Raw genomic sequence first — 15,467 nt, 5'->3', positions numbered from 1 at the left:
TCAAATTATTAGAGAACATTGGAGAAACCCTGCAAGATATTGGCACAGGCAAAGACTTCTTGGAAGAGACCGCGGTGGCTCAGGCAGTCAAAGCCAAAATTAATTATTGGGATTGCATCAAATTGAGATGTTTCTGTACTGCAAAAGAAACAATCAGGAAAGTGAAGAGGAAACCGACAGAATGGGAAAAAGTATTTGCAAACTATGCAACAGATAAAGGATTAATGATGAGGATCTACAAAGAGATCAAGAAACTCCACAACAACAAAACAAACAACCCTCTTAATAGATGGGCCAAAGACCTCAATCGACATTTTTTAAAAGAGGAAATCCAAATGGCCAACAGACATATGGAAAAATGTTCGAGATCACTAGCAATCAGGGAACTGCAAATCAAAACCACAATGAGGTATCACCTCACCCTTGTTAGAATGGCTCACATACAGAAATCTACCAACAACAGATGCTGGCGAGGATGTGGGGAAAAAGGGACACTAATCAACTGTTGGTGGGAATGCAAACTGGTCAAGCCACTATGGAAGTCAGTCTGGAGATTCCTCAGAAACCTGAATATAACCCTACCATTCAACCCAACCATACCACTCCTTGGAATTTACCCAAAGGAAATGAAATAGGCAAAAAAAAAAAAAAAAAAAAAAAAAAAAAGTGGTTTACACCTTAATGTTTATTGCAGTTCAGTTCACAGTAGCTAAGACCTGGAATCAACTTAAATGCCCATCAGCAGTAGACTGGATAAAGAAATTATGGGATATGTACTCCATAGAATACTATACAGCAGTAAAAAACAATGAAATCCAGTCATTTGCAACAAGATGGAGGAATCTGGAACACATCATGCTGAGTGAACTAAGCCAATCCCAAAGGGACAAATATCGTATGTTCTCCCTGATTGGTGACAACTAACCAAGCACCAAAGGGGAAACCTGTTGAAGTGAAATGGACACTATGAGAAACAGTGACTTGATTAGCCCTTGCCCTGACTGTTGATGAATGACTTAATACTTTATCCCTTTTAGTATTTTTTTTTTGTTCTACTTAATAGTATTGGTTAAACTCTGTAATTAATAAACAATTATTCTTAAGTGTTGAAACTTAACTGAAAAGTGATCCCTGTTAAATATAAGAGTGGGAATAATAGAGGGAAGAGATGTACAATTTGGGACATGCTTAATCGGACTTGCCCCAAATGGTAGAGTTAGAAACGTTCCAGGGGATTCCAATTCAATCCCATCAAGGTTGCATGTACTAATGCTATCTCACTAGTCCAAGTGATCAATCTCTGTTCACAATTGATCTTAACTATAGGACTAAGAGTCAAAGGGATCACATAAACAAGACTAGTGTCTGCAAATACTGATAGAATCAAAAATGGAGAGAACGATCCAACATGGGAAGTGGGATACACAGCAGACTCATAGAATGGCAGATCTCCTAAACAGCACTCTGGCCTCAGAATCATCCTTCAGCCCTTAAGGCATTTGGATCTGGCTGAAAAGCCCATGAGAGTATTTTAGGCATGGGAAGCCAAGACACTGTGGCAAAAAAAAAAAAAAAAAAAAAAAAAAAAAAAAAAAAAAAAAAAAAAAACAACAAACCCTAAATGAAAGATCTCTGCAAGTGAGATCCCAGTAGAAAGAACAGGTCATTAAAGAAGATGGTACCTTTCTCTGAAGGGAGGAGAGAACTTCCACTTTGACTATGACCTTGTCTAAGTATGATCAGAGTCGGTGAGCCTCCATAGCCTTGGCAACTCATGACAAGAGCCTAGGGTGATTACTGACGCCATAAACAAGAATGTCAATTTGTTAAGTCAACAACAGGATTCCCTAGGTACCTACTCCTCATGTAGGATCTCTGTCCTTAATGTGTATTTCAATGTGTATTAATGCTATAACTAGTACTCAAACAGTATTTTGCACTTTGTGTTTCTGTGTGGGTGCAAACTGTTGAAAGCTTTACTTAATATATGCTAAATTGATCTTCTGTATATAAAGATAATTGAAAATGAATCTTGATGTTAGTGGAATGGGAGAGGGAGCGGGAGATGGGAGGGTTGTGGGTGCGAGGGAAGTTATGGGGGGGAAAAGCCACTGTAATCCATAAGCTGTACTTTGGAAATTTATATTCATTAAATAAAAATTAAAAAGAAAGACAAAGCCAGAAAAACATAATGAAAAATCAAGTTCATTTATAACTAATAACCTCAAATTAGAAAATATATGTAATTGAGAAGCAGGCCACGTAGCCGAATGACAAATGCCCTAAATAGTAGTCTGGTCTCAGAGTGAGCCCTTAGGGCATTCAGATCTGGCTAAAAAGCGCATGAGAGCTTTTCAGACATGGAAAGCCAAGACACTGTGGCAAAAAAATGGCCTGCATGAAAGATCTCTGTGAGTGAAATCCCAGTGGAAAGAAGAGACCATGAAAGAAGGAGGTATCTTTCTCTGAAGGGAGGAAAGAAGTTCCACTTTGCTTATGGCCTTGTCTAAAGGCTTCCATATCCTTGGCAGTTCATGTCAAGAGCTTTGGGTGATCATTGAGGACATAAATAAGCACGTTTGTTAATTGTTAAGTCAATAACAGGAGTCACTGTGCACTTGCTCCCCATGTACTTCCTCTGTCCTTAATGAATTTTGCTATGAGAATTAACTGTAAACTTGTTTTTAAATAGTACTTTATACTTAGTGTGTCTGTGTTGATGCAAACTGTTGAAATCTTTACTTAGTTTAGAGTTGATCTTTTGTATGTAAAGATAATTAAAAATGAATCTTAATGAAGAATGGGATGGGAGGGGGCGTAGGAGGTGGGACGGGAGTAGGGGTGGGATGGCAGGTATGGGAGGAAGAACCGCTGTATTCTAAAAGTTGTACCTATGAAATTTATATTTATTAAATAAAAGCTTTATAAAAAAGGAAAGAAAATATGTGTAAAATATTATGCTCTGGCACCTAGCACTTTATTTAAAAACTCCAAAATTCACATATACAACTAAATAAAAATAGTCAAGTATCCAGATTTACTTTTCAGAATCCTCTCACCCAAACTCTAATAGTATGTCCATGTGCCTTATGTATTTTTTTATTAAAGATTTATTTCTCTATTCGAGAGGCAGGGTTAAGACAGAGAGAGAAAGAAAGAGAGAGAGAGAGACAGATATAGAGGTCTTCCATCTGCTGAGTCATTCCCCAAATGGCCTCAAAGGCTAGAATTGGGCTGATCTGAAGCCAGGAGCCAGGAGCTTCTTCCAGTTTCCTACATGGGTACAGGGGCCCAAGGGCTTGGGCCATCTTCTACTGCTTTCCCAGGACATAGCAGAGAGCTGGGTTGGAACAGGAGCAGCCGGGATACCAACTGGCACCCATATGGGATGCTCGTGCTGCAGGCAGTGGATTTACCCACTACACCACAGTGCTGGCACCTGTATTTATTTTCAAAATGGCAAAAATAGTTGAATACATTATTTGGTAATCTTCTGCTTCAAAAACAAATGGGTTAAAAAAGGACAAATGGGCTGAACATTTTGAATTATGAAATTTTATGAGACTAATATAAAACTGTAGTCTGTCACTAGATTTTTATGGTTCATTAGTTACAACACTTAGAAGTTGAATGCCACCTGTGTAAGGACGCATTAGATTATTTTCAGCAGGCATGTCTATCTTGATATAGTGCTGACTCTGTTATTCTTGAATCTAATATATTCAAGTTGGCATAGAAGTGAAAGACATAATTCTCATTACATGTGCTAAGCCAGGCAGCAAGGGAAACAAGCCTGACTAAATGCTTGGATTTCACCCAATGATGCAGCAAACTAATGTTGTTTCTGAAATGAAAACTGTGTCTGTATTTGTCAGCTGGAAATGTCCAGGGCTTTAGAGAATATATGCAATAAATGGAGGACACTGTTCACTAAGTTAACCCCTTTTCATTCAAAGGCACTGAGATGAAGTTCTCTATGAATAATAAAGATGCTTGTTGTTAATAACATAGAACACTTTGGTGATTTTATGCTGAAGGACACATTGTATGACATTTTTTATTTTAACTTGATGTGTTCCTTGGTAGCAGCAGCTAATAAAATTAGATTTAAAAGAAAGAGTCAGAAACTGTTCAAATAGCCCTTGTAGGTCACTTGTATCATCTATGGTTTAAAAATGGGCAACTTAAAGAGTTTCAGATGTTTTCCTTATTTGTTATAAACTATGAATTTGATTTTTTTCTATGTGATTAAAAATTACTCCACTGTGTTTATGGTTGGAATTACTCTTAAGTACTGACCTGATTTTGAGATAATCAGCTTCCAATTACACATACCTATTTGCTTTTCCACTTAAAAGCTTTCCCATCTTGTTTCTCATAAATTTGCTCCCCATTCACTAAGTTTTTAGAGTGTATGATTGTTTATTAGAATATATGTGATAGTTCAAATGCTTTTTGTCAACAATTATGTATTAGAAAAGTAGCAAGATTTTATTGATTCTGTCACAATGAAAGCTGACCATTAAAAATTCATTGTAGTTTTAATATATGGAACAATGTTACAAATGATTTTTAGTTAAGAATAATTGTACATAAATGGTCAACAATATCAGTAGTACTGGGGCCAGCATGTGGCATAGCGAGTTAAGCCTCCTCTTGCAATGCTGGCATCCCATGGGGGTACCTGTTTGAGACCCAGCCATTCTACTTCTGATCCAGCCCCCTGCTAATGTGCCTGGGAAAGCAGCAGAGGATGGCTCTAGTTCTTGGGCTCCAACACTCATGAGGGAGACACAGAAGAAGCTGCTGGCTCCTGGCTTTGGCCTGGCTTAGCCCCTTCCATTGTGGCCATTTGGGGAGTGAACCATTTGGACAATGAATGGAGCACCTCTCCCTCTCTCCCTTTCTCCATTTCTCCCTCTCTCCCTCTCTCCCTCTCCTCCTCTCCTCCTGTCTCTGTAACTCTGCCTTTCAACTAAATAAAAATAAATCTTCAAAAAAATCAGTAGTATTTACTTTACCTATTAAAGGAATTTGCATGTTGTATACATTTTGTAAATCTTTTCTCTTAATATACTAACAGAGCATGGAAATTCTAGTCTAGATAAATTCTTCTAGGAACATTATGCAAAATTAATACTATAATGAACATTTCTAGTTCCAAAATGGAAAAAAACACAGATGTTCTTTGACTTCTTTTAAAAGAATTCCACATTTTTGTTTGTTTTTAAATATAAAGTATTCATGGAATTTTCATGGCTGGTTGGCCATCACTCAGGAAGCCCTAAAGAAACCGTGTGAGGAAATGGTTAGAGTTGTTCATTACTGTGCTTTGGGTATAACTGAAAGCCAGGATCCACATAATTACAATGTCTGACTTTCAGTTGGGGGTCTTTGTTCTGAATGGTCATAGAGATTAATATGACTGGTTTTATAGCAGTATTATTATTGCATTAGTGTTAAGCAGTCTTTTGCCAACTCTTCTTAAATCTGTATTTTGTGGTAGTTTATAGGAATGGTTGTAAAGATTCAGTTTGTTCACGTTTGCAGTAATCCGTATTTCAATCAAAAAATACTTGTTGAGCACTACCGTACACTCACCTGTGGATACTATTGAACCTGGCACTCTATGCTTTTTCCTACTGAATTTATAAAGGGCTTATTTGGGAACTTGTGATAAATCGTGCCTGAAGTGGATGCTTTTGTCTCCTCATACCTCTGGCTGATATGAAGGTCAGAGGAAGGAATAAATTAAAGTTATTATGTAGGGGAGGAATATGAGCTTTGAGATGGAATAGTTTTTCAGGCTTGAAGATTTGGGAGTTGCATTTCCAATTTTCACTTAAGATTTTGAGAACTATGCATCGACATAGAATCTACTACATACTAGGTACTCAAGAAAAAAAAAGATTAAAAAAATTCAGGATGCTTTTACTATTTTTAGACAGGCTACAGAAGTCCTAAAAAACTGTCCCACTACATCTCACCTCCTGTATCTAATTACCTTAGGGACTTTCTCTAGGCTCTGCCTTAGGGACCTGATTATCTGCTTTGTAATTTGCTTCAGATGCAGTTTTTACCCATTCTGTACTCTAGCATTGCCCTTTATTTCCTAAGAGCACCTCACATAGACTCAGATTTCCATTTTCCTGGCTACCCTGGTATGGAGAGAAGAACTGGGTCTATTACTTGTCCTCCTAAGCTCATATTAATGCTAAAATAAGCCTACACTGATTATCATAAATTTGAAAATGTATTTATTACATACTTTTTGTGATTAAAAAGTGAATTCAAATATTACTTCAACACTTGATCTTAATGTTCTGGTGAGGCGCATTGGCTTTGCCATAGGTTAGAAATGATTCTCTTATAATTTTGAAGAGCTTAAAGAGAAAATTTAATGTTTTAAAAATACCTTATCTGATATTTTAATGTCTCCACATCACTTCTGAAAAAAGAATCTTTTAGAAAATAGTCTACCTATAGTTTGCCAAGGTCCATTAAAATGATATCAGGGATAAGCACAAAAAGCCAAGTTTCCTAGGGCTTGTTGTTGTACAATATGAGCCAAAGCACAGGCTTTTGAAATGAGACAGATTTATTTAATAATAGAATGAACAAAACAATAGGGATCACAGCAAGAGATAAGAGGGGAACAGGTGGGAATGAACTAAACCTGTATGCCAAATGGAGGTTGGTGATGTTATTAAATCACAAATATCAGTGTAGGAACCATCATAATATGCCACACTCCTGGAGAGAAATAAATCTTGTCAAGATACCCTTTGGTAATGATAGTTGCCTACCTGCTGCATACCCTTTGGCAACAAAATTTTTACAATTGTCAGCAGGGAATGCTGGTTGAAAGTACTTGTTTGTTTGTTTGTGTTATTAAAGCTTTTTCAGATAAATTTATATACATAAATTTTACCCACTTGAAGTGTACCATTCTGTGGCTTTTAGGATATTCAGTCAGGCATCCATCATTGCAGTCCATTTTCTAACATATCATCACAACATAACAGAAGATCTATATCCATTTAGCAGCCACTTCCCATTTATCCCCAATTTTATCAACTCTAGGTAACCACTAATCTATTTTCTGTTTTTATGGATTTATCTATTCATATTAGGTCTTCTGGGATTGCTTCTTTCACTTGACAGTGTTTCAAGGTTGTAGGATATATAAGTACTTCAAACCTCTTGATAGTGAATAATGTTCTATTATATGTATATATGCTCTTTTATTTATCAGTTCATAAATTAGAGGTAAGTGCTGGAGAGAGATGCATTCTTTCTGTAAAAAGTGAAGCAAAATCTTTTGTGTTGCAGCTTGTGCAAAGTGAAATGGTTGAATAAAAGTGTAAAATTGGAATCTGAGTTGTGAAAAGTCAGTAATTTATAAAAGGAAACAATTATTTAAGTTAAAATTTTCTTCAATGTTGATACTCCCTTGTCTTCTCTGTTATCTTAAAATACTCATCAAGGTTATTACTCATAGCTGACATGTGTGCCATGTTGAGAGTAGGTAGAGGAAATTAAGGAAATGGGGCTGTGTTCTATATTTGGGTTGACAGCAGTGGATAATATTTACAGAAATCACAGAAAGGAGAGAAAAGGACAAGGATTCAAGACAAACAGGAAATTAGTGAGGTACCCCAAAGAAAAGTCTTGAGATTTCACAGAACTCTTAGTTCAGAAGGCTTTGGAAATTACAAAGGACATGGACAGGAGTTCCAGTGGTACTTATCTACAGCTTCAGAACCAGGGAAACTCTAGTTGGCATGTGAGTTCGAGAATGAATGAATCTATATTTTGAAATATGACTAAGGGTTAAGGGTTAACATTTGTAAGTAAACAAAATATTCTTTTTTTTTTTTTTTTAAAGTACACGATCCTACTTGTCCCTGAAACCCTGGATCTTGGTTTGGTTTCAGAAAGATAGGGTAAATTCGAGAAGAAAGTAGTAGTATTTAACTTAAAGCTTTCCTTTTAGCTTATCAAGATCTGGACTTGATAGGCTCCTCTAGAGGGTATTATGTACCAGAAGTTTCGATAAGGGGTTAGCACTGTGTTGTAGCAGGGAAAGCTGCTGTGTCCAATGATGGCATCCCATATGGGTGCTGGTTCATGTTGCAGCTACTCTACTTCTGATCCAGCTGCTTGCTAATGGCATGGGAAAAGCAGCAGAAGATGGTCCAAGTGTTTGGGCCCCTGACATCCATGGGGGAGACCCAGATGAAGCTCCTGGCTTTGGTCTGGCCCAGCGCTTGCCATTGCTGCCATCTTGGGGGAGTGAATTGGTAGATGGAAGATATTTCTGTCTCTCTATAACTCTGACTTTTAAAATAAATAATTAAATATATCTTTTTAAAAAAGTAGTATAGATAAGGTAAAGAACTGGGAAGAGTCTGTCCTTTCAGATTCTTAGGAAAAAGTAAAGAAGAGGGTGTGCATGACCAGATATGGATGTCCTCGGGAGGGAGGTTTGTTATATGTGGGTAAGGGCAAAGCATTCTCATAGAGCTATACCCATTTGCCTTCTGTATATTAGAGTACTAAAAGGGGCTGTATCTTGTGTTCTCTTACATACAACTCTATACAGAACCCCATAAAAGTAAACTTATTAATAAAAAGGGGGTAAGGTGGAGTAGGTGTTTGAAGTTTAGATTTCCTATTGGAAATCTTACATAGAACATTTAGATTTCCTGTGTGGAATCTTAGTAGCATTCTAGACAGCCTAACATGGGACCCTTCATGTTGTATTGGACCCATGGGCAGGTGGTAGATGAAGCAAAGGATTCTGGGTTGTAGCCAGCTAGAGTTGATGGAACACAAAATCAGATCTGGACCTGAAGTCACTAGCAATATACTTCTGTATTATAGCAGTTTGATGCAGCCTGTAAAAAGTGCTATCAAGTAACTGCTTAATATGTTGAATTATACTGTTTTCTACAAATTCCAGCATTTAGCAAATCAGTTTATCTGTAGCTCTATCTATCTAATCATCTATCTACCTACCTGACTACCTGTCATTATCCATTTACAAAGTGATTGCTTACAAACATGTTGGAACCTAGGCCAAAATGGTTATAGATAAAATAAGCAAATGGCATTTTCTTTGCATTATCAGTTATAGTGTGATTTAAAATTTGTAATTCCTTTACATATATAAACTATTATCTCTTATCAGAATTATACCATGGCTCTGCTATTAGTTGAATTCCTGTTACTGTTTTGAAACTGTTATGGTGATATAGCCAAGGGAAACTCATCTACCCTGTTATTTTTTGTGATCTTCTTTTTTCCTTTCATTTAATAATGTTCCTAGCTGTCCAGATCCTAAGGAAACAGGCAGCTGGCAGATTTTGAACAAGAAATTCCAAAACAGATAGCTCTCTGTTCTGAAACTGGCTCTTGATTTCATAAAATTTTTAAACATTCTGAGGATACTAATTTTAAGGTTGTAGCTCTGCATCATTTTTATTTATTTGTTCTGTTCATTTTTAATTCATTCAGAATTAGTTTTTCATTTTCATTATATTTTTCTTAGATGACCATTAGGTTTTTGTTTTGAAATTTTATTTTTGAAATGAAGCATATTGATTCCTCTAAATAGCTTTGCAAAAGGTCTATATTGAATGGTTTGGTTGACTGTGGACTCTCCTTTAGGTTTCATTGGTGGGGTTCCATGAGCTGACGCGGAACTAACTCTCACAGTTTTCATGTTAGGGGGATTTTATACTGGGAGTGATATGAGAGTGATTGTGTTAGTTTGCGAGGACTACCATAACAAAGTACCACAGATTGGGTGACTTATACAACAAGAATTAATTTTATCACATTGTGTATGCTGAAAATCCATGATTAAAGTTTTAGCATAGTTTATTTCTTCTGAGGCCTCTTTTGGTGGCTTGGAGATGGCCTTCTTGTCTTTTTGTCTTAACCTGTTTTCCCCCTATGCCTATCTGTCCTAATTTCCTTTTATAAGGAGACCAGTCAAGTTGGATTAGGCTCCACTCAAATGACTTCATTTTAAGCTATTTTGCCCTTTAAAAATCTTATTTCCTAAAAATAGCACAATCTAAAGTACAGGGGATTAGGATTTCAATTTATGGTTTGACAGAGGAGGGGACATAGTTCCGCCAAAAGTGTGATCTTTAGTGAGTTAACTTCTTGGAGGTCCATTGAGATAATTTGGAATTCCTGCAGGCTTGCTTTGCCTATGGCCCCAGCCCAAACAACTCACACTAGTGATCCTTCCCAAACAAATCTTTCACTGTGTTGAGTGGAAAGATTTTAGAGCTCCAGCTGGAAATGAACACTATAACCCTCATGAATGTACATCTGTTCCAACAGAGAGAATGACAACATTCTCCATTACAACCATACCATGTATGTAAGCAGAACTGTTTTGCTTTTGTAAGGCTGAGTTTGTAATTATAGTTCTTTTTCCTATCTTCCAGAAATTTGTGAAAAAATCTGAATGTTATATCTGTAGAAGGCATCATCTCTTAACTGCAGAGTGCCAAGGATTTATTATTTTTTGTGTACCTGTACTATTTCAAAGAACTTTTAGAAGAGAGGAATATGTGTGCTTTATATGGCATGTTGAGTCAGAAAATAACTGCAAATTTGTGAACTATTATATTTGTGTGTTTGCATGTGGTTTATATTTTTAAACAACATTGTATGTGTTGTTTCTTAATACTCAGAGCAATCCTGAGTTGTAGCTGTGACTTGACCTGTTCTCCATGAATCCCGGGCCCTTCATTTATGTAGCAGAGATGCTGCTGCTGATTTTAGGATAAGAGATCAATTATGTGTTATGGCTATGGCTCCTGGAACATAGTAGACTCTGAAAATATTTATCTTTCCAGTGCTAGGTCCTATGCATTTTTAGATCTCTTGCAACTCTGCTCATAGCATAGTCAGGTCATCATAGTGGACTACAATGCCCATTCATTTTTCTTCCTGAAGTGCTTTTGTGTATAGCTCCTATGCCACTGGCTTTTTCTCATGCCACTAGTTTGTACAATTCTTCTCCTAAGGATTCACTTAACATTAAAAAATTTAGTATAAATTCTAGTTTATTTATTCCATGACACTGTTTAATAGAATATATTCAGAAGGTTTTTTGCCATATAGATATATCGCTTTTAGTTGATTAAATGTATTATTTATAGACATTAAACATAAGGAAACATTCTACTTTAATATTGTTTCTTAGCCTAATCAGATTGATTCATGTTGTTTTAATATTCAGGGATCATCAAGGTGGAGAATTGTTGACTCACTGTTAGTGCAAAGAAATCCTCACAAGCTGTTGTGCACTTTTGTCTCATTGGCCTCTGTTGCTCCTTTCTGTGTTCCTTTTTCCTTTCCCCTGGGTCTCTTGGGCTTGGATTACAAGTCTGAATATACAGTGTAGATTTGGTGGATGAGATCTTTTTATGTCCCGAAGTCACTGATCTGCTATGTGTGCCTAGAGTTTCTAGACTGTTTCATAGTCCTAGGTGAGGGAGAGATCTTCCATATTCAGGGTCATTGCATTTCACAAGAAAGGAGAATTATAAGAAAGCTCAAAGCGCATTATCTGTTTGATTTTAAAACCCTGAGAATTTCAAGGGAAACATAATCCATATGTATCTCATCTACTTGCAGCTTTGCTTATTGAAATATTATGCTGTGAAGCTCAGAGGTGCCCAGGACATCAGTTAAACCTTTTAAAATCTCCTCATTTGGTTGTGTAGTGGGAAATAATGTTTTGGCAAGTAAATATGGCTCTGTTTCTCTCTTAAGTCCTTCATTCCTCAACATCTAATTGCTTTTATCATTTTTTAAGATATTTAAGCTACAAGCTCACCTTCATATTATTATTAAAAATAGGCTAATACCATAAACATTTAAATAGGAAAAGAGAAGGGGTATAGTGGAACAATTGTTTTAACTTGGAAACCTTAAGAGGAAGGGAGGGAGCTGGGAAAATAATTTTCCATTATTACAAAAAATGAAAAGTTAATTCCTTGATTTATAGGGATATAACTATTAAGAAATTGGAAGATCTTATTAAATAAGAACTTATTAAATAATACTTATTCATAATTAAATAAGTACTTATTAAATAATACTTATTAAATAAATAGAAATTTCTAGGATGACCTTAAAATTAATGATAAAATCAACTAGAATCAGCATATTTTATGTTTCAAAACTAATTTGTAATAATTCAAATGCCCACCCCACTTTGTGTTTTGTGAGTGTTAAATAAGAGATAAATTGTAGATGAAAGGTAGTCCATAGTCATTAGAATTGTTTCCAAAATTCCCTTATCTTTTGTATCTTAATGGTGAAATAAGTAAATAAAATCAGAATTAGAATCTTAGGAAACCAGTGTTCAGCTTTCATGTTTCTACTGTAGGGGCAAGCATTTGGTGTAGCAGTTAAGATGTGATTTGGGATGCCTGCAGCTAATCTCAGAGTGTTTAGGTCTGAGTCCAAGCTGCTCCAGATTCCAGCTTCCTGCTAATGCACACACTGTGAGGTAGCAGAAGATGGCTTAAGTACTTGGGTCCCTGCCACCTATGTGGAAGGCCCAGGATGAGTTCTGGGCTCCTGACCTTGGCCTGGTTTAGCCTCTGCCTTTGTAGGCATTTGAAGAGTGAACCAGTGGATGGAAGATAGCTCTTTCTTTCTTTCAAATAAAGTTAAAATAAATAATAAATAAAATTGCGGGCATGCACCTTCCAGATAGGTTAACGCTGGCGAGACCTCGGAGACACCAGACGCGTTTATCGGCTTTTCAGCTTCCACTTTATTTTTCAGCAGACTCGCGTTACATGTCGCGTATGCCCGCCACCTTCGCCTCCTCCAACCCTCTTATATATCTCTCCCTCCCACCGTCCAACTGTTTATATATGATATGCGGAAAACATGTTACCAAATCAGCAAGCAACAAAACTTAGTAAATGTGGGGAACATGCAATAACAGGATGCTTAAAGTCAAAACAGGATCTTGCGGTTAGCAACGGGCAGGGTGGAAAAAGCCCAGCACTAAACTTCTCGTGCTTGTACATGTCGGGAGGGGCACAGCTGGCCAGGCTGTCCCGTTCTCCGACATCTCCCCCTTATTTCTTTGCAAAATGGAGTGCTATTGTGCCTGTCTTACTGTGCCAAGAGCATCTATCGGGCTTACCCGTCATTGGCACATGAACATGAGGTGTGGAGGAAGCGTTCATGCCCTGTCTTAGGTTGCCTTGAAGACCTCTCAGAACTTACCCGTCTTTGACTACCAGTCCAGCAGATTCAGCCACACCTGAATCTGTCCATTTTGCATGGGGTACTGGTTATTGAATGTTAGCATGGCTTGTTTAACCACCATTTGCATATTACTCTGACGCCTGAACAGCCCTTGCAAGATCCGAACAATAATTGATCCTGTTATAAGCACAAGAGCCAACCCTATAAAAGCGGCCCATTGTTTATTTGGATTCCAACTACCATTTAACATGCTACCCAAAAGATGGGACTGATTAGCGGCAAATGAAAAGTGGTTGTAGAGGTATGTGGTAACACAAACTGCAGTGGATCGAATAACACAGGGTATGCCAACCAGGCCTGATCTTGCAATAAATCCATTCGTTAACAGCTGAATAGCAGTATATCATCAAGTGCCTGGGCGGTAGATCTTGTGATGCTATCAAGTGTGGACAGTGTGGAGGTTTGGCTCACGGCCATGCCAATAGCAGCCGTACCAGCTGATAACGCCGCAATTACTGCAACGACGACCACGGTGACTCCGAAGTCTCTCCTGTGTCGAACAGCCAGAGAGAAGTCCTTCTCAGATGCCACAACTGGTACAGGAACCCAAATAGGAATCCGCACAACCACCAGTGTTTCCGCTTCATTTAATTTTCCTTTAACACATGAGGAAATAACTCCTGTCCTGGCACCTGAGAGGTAGCGATTCAGATTGAAAGGCTATAAGTTCCCCTGTAATATTGGCTGTGTAAGAACTACCTGACTCATTCCAGTTGATAACATCTCCCATGGAATAAGTGGCCAAATTAATACATGGCGTAGGAAAGCCGGTATGATTATAACCACAAAGATCTGTGCCAAACTTAAGCTTATGGAAGCATAGCGCTCCCAAAAGGTGGATGGATAAGTTAACCTGGCTCTGATGGGAAGAATTGACAAGACTGTTGTAAGGCACTCCGAATCTTTCACCTGTGGTAGAGTTATGCAAATACACAACTGGCAGAGGGTTAGAAGAATTAGAAACAGGTAGAGGGAGAGGTAGGGCTCTCAAGAGACCCCAATACTCATCCAGCTTGGCCATCGTCGGTGACAGTGGCATCATTATTAGTAGGAGTAGGATCACGATCATCTTGCCACTCTATTGTTCTTGTCCGTCTTTCTGGAGTCCAGATTGGATTTTTTTCTTCCTGTGGGAGAAAACAAACAGCGCCTCGTACCCTTCTTATTAATGGGTATGGGCCTTTCCATTTGTTATCTTGTGGGTCTTTCCACATAATCATTTTTCTAATGGTGGCTGAGCTTCTGTCGGTTCATGGGGTTTATTACTATTGGGGGTCTGTTCTGAGATTACATGACGTTCTGCCGGGGTGAGACCATCAGCTTTTTTATTTAAAAAATTTATGGTGACTAAGGCGAGATTGAGAATGTCTTTAGGGGAATGGGATAGTGCCCCTATTCCCCCTTTTTGTTTTAATACAAAATTTTTCAGATACAGATTAGTGCGTTCCACAACGGCTTGTCCAGTAGGGTTATATGGGATGCCAGTTAAATGAGAGATATGAAAAGTTGCTAAAAACTCAGCAAAAGCCTTAGAAGTATAAGCAGGTCGATTATCAGTTTTTATTATATTAGGAATTCCCCAAGAAGCAAAACATTGTAACATATGTTGCATTACATGGGAGGTGGGCTCTTTGGTGGCGGCAGTAGCCATAACTACTCCTGAATAAGTATCCACTATAACATGGACACAGGATAGCTTGCCAAAGGCAGGGATATGCGTTACATCCATTTGCCAAATGTGACATGGATAAAGGCCCCGGGGATTAGCTCCAGTGGGCATAGTAACAGGCTGATGAATAACACATTTTTCGCAATTTTGGACAATAGATTTAGCTTTACGAATAGGGTTATTAAACCTCACACTTAAGGTCTTACTATTAACATGCCAAAGTTTGTGATATTCCGTTGCCTGTTCCATGGCAGTGCAAGCTAAAAGGAAGCGGGAATGTTGATCGGCAAGGGCGTTTCCCGCGGTGAGAGGACCTGGCAGAGAGGTATGTGCTCTAATATGGGTGATAAAAATGGGATCCAATCTCCTAAATAAAGCGTGCTGAACAGGTTCAAAATAAGGGAACACTGTAGAACTTTTGGATATTAACGAAGGGGAGCCTAGCCTCTTAACAGCATTAACAACAGATAAGCTATCA

General features: G+C 37.8%; 1 protein-coding gene and 1 pseudogene across 3 annotated transcripts in view; one reads left to right on the top strand and one right to left on the bottom strand.

Annotated features, from left to right (window-relative positions):
- LOC127491521 (epithelial cell adhesion molecule pseudogene) overlaps positions 1–13,510 on the bottom strand; it is a 66,594-nt pseudogene extending 53,084 nt beyond the window's left edge.
- Positions 1–15,467, top strand: part of NUP35 (nucleoporin 35) — a 429,947-nt gene that overhangs the window by 155,359 nt on the left and 259,121 nt on the right. The window lies entirely within an intron of this gene.

This window comes from Oryctolagus cuniculus, chromosome 3, assembly GCF_964237555.1.
Source record: "Oryctolagus cuniculus chromosome 3, mOryCun1.1, whole genome shotgun sequence".
In the NCBI taxonomy this organism is placed as follows: domain Eukaryota; kingdom Metazoa; phylum Chordata; class Mammalia; order Lagomorpha; family Leporidae; genus Oryctolagus; species Oryctolagus cuniculus.
This window is presented reverse-complemented; position numbering and strand designations above follow the sequence as displayed.